The sequence below is a fragment of the Octodon degus genome, unplaced genomic scaffold (assembly GCF_000260255.1).
Source record: "Octodon degus isolate 3935 unplaced genomic scaffold, OctDeg1.0 scaffold00019, whole genome shotgun sequence".
Taxonomy (NCBI): Eukaryota; Metazoa; Chordata; class Mammalia; order Rodentia; family Octodontidae; genus Octodon; species Octodon degus.
In genome coordinates this window covers 21,186,890-21,187,640 of record NW_004524595.1, presented here as the reverse complement: position 1 = coordinate 21,187,640, position 751 = coordinate 21,186,890, and the positions used below count along the sequence as shown (strand labels likewise).

Below are 751 nucleotides of genomic sequence, written 5' to 3'. Positions count from 1 at the left end.
TGGATTGGGTCTTTAAATTTTGGGGCCTTAGTGTTTTTTAGTTCTTTATAAATTCTAGAGAGCAGACCTTTGTCTGAGTACTTATTTGTCATGATATTTTCCAAATTTATGGGTTGCCTTTTCACTTTTTGGGGAATTTCTTTTGACATGAAAAAACTTTTCAATAAGAGCAGGTCCCAGTTGTTAATTCTTTCAGCTGTTTCCTGTGCAATTTGATTTCTGTTCATGAAGTCTTTGCCTACCCCTATGTCTTCAAGAGTTCCTTCTACTTTCTCTTCCAGGACATTTAGTATCTCTCCTTTAATGTTTAGATCTTTAATCCATTTTTACTTAACTTTAGTGCATGGTGATAGACCTGGGTCAAGTTTTAGTTTTCGACATGTAGAGAGCCAGTTTTTCCAGCACCATTAGTTAAGGAGGCTATCTTTTTTCCAGTACGTTTGACCCCTTTGTCAAAGATAAGGTGGCTGAGTGTGTTCGTAGGGGCTTCGGTGTCTTCTAATCTATTCCATTGATCCTCTGGTCTCTTTTGTTTCCAGTACCATGCTGATTTTATCACCATTGTCTTGTAGTATGATTTCAAGTCAAGAATTGTAATGCCTACTGCCTTGTCTTTATTGCCCAGAATTGCCTTTGCTCTTCAAGATCTTTTCTGATTCCAGATAAATTTTAGGAATGATTTCTCAACCTCTGTGAGGTATGTTGGTGGTAGTCTGATAGGGATTGCATTAAAACTGTATAGCAATTTTGG

At 37.2% G+C, this 751-nt stretch overlaps 1 protein-coding gene across 7 annotated transcripts in view; it reads left to right on the top strand.

Moving 5' to 3' along the window:
* Clock (clock circadian regulator) overlaps positions 1-751 on the top strand; it is a 191,857-nt gene that overhangs the window by 157,288 nt on the left and 33,818 nt on the right. The window lies entirely within an intron of this gene.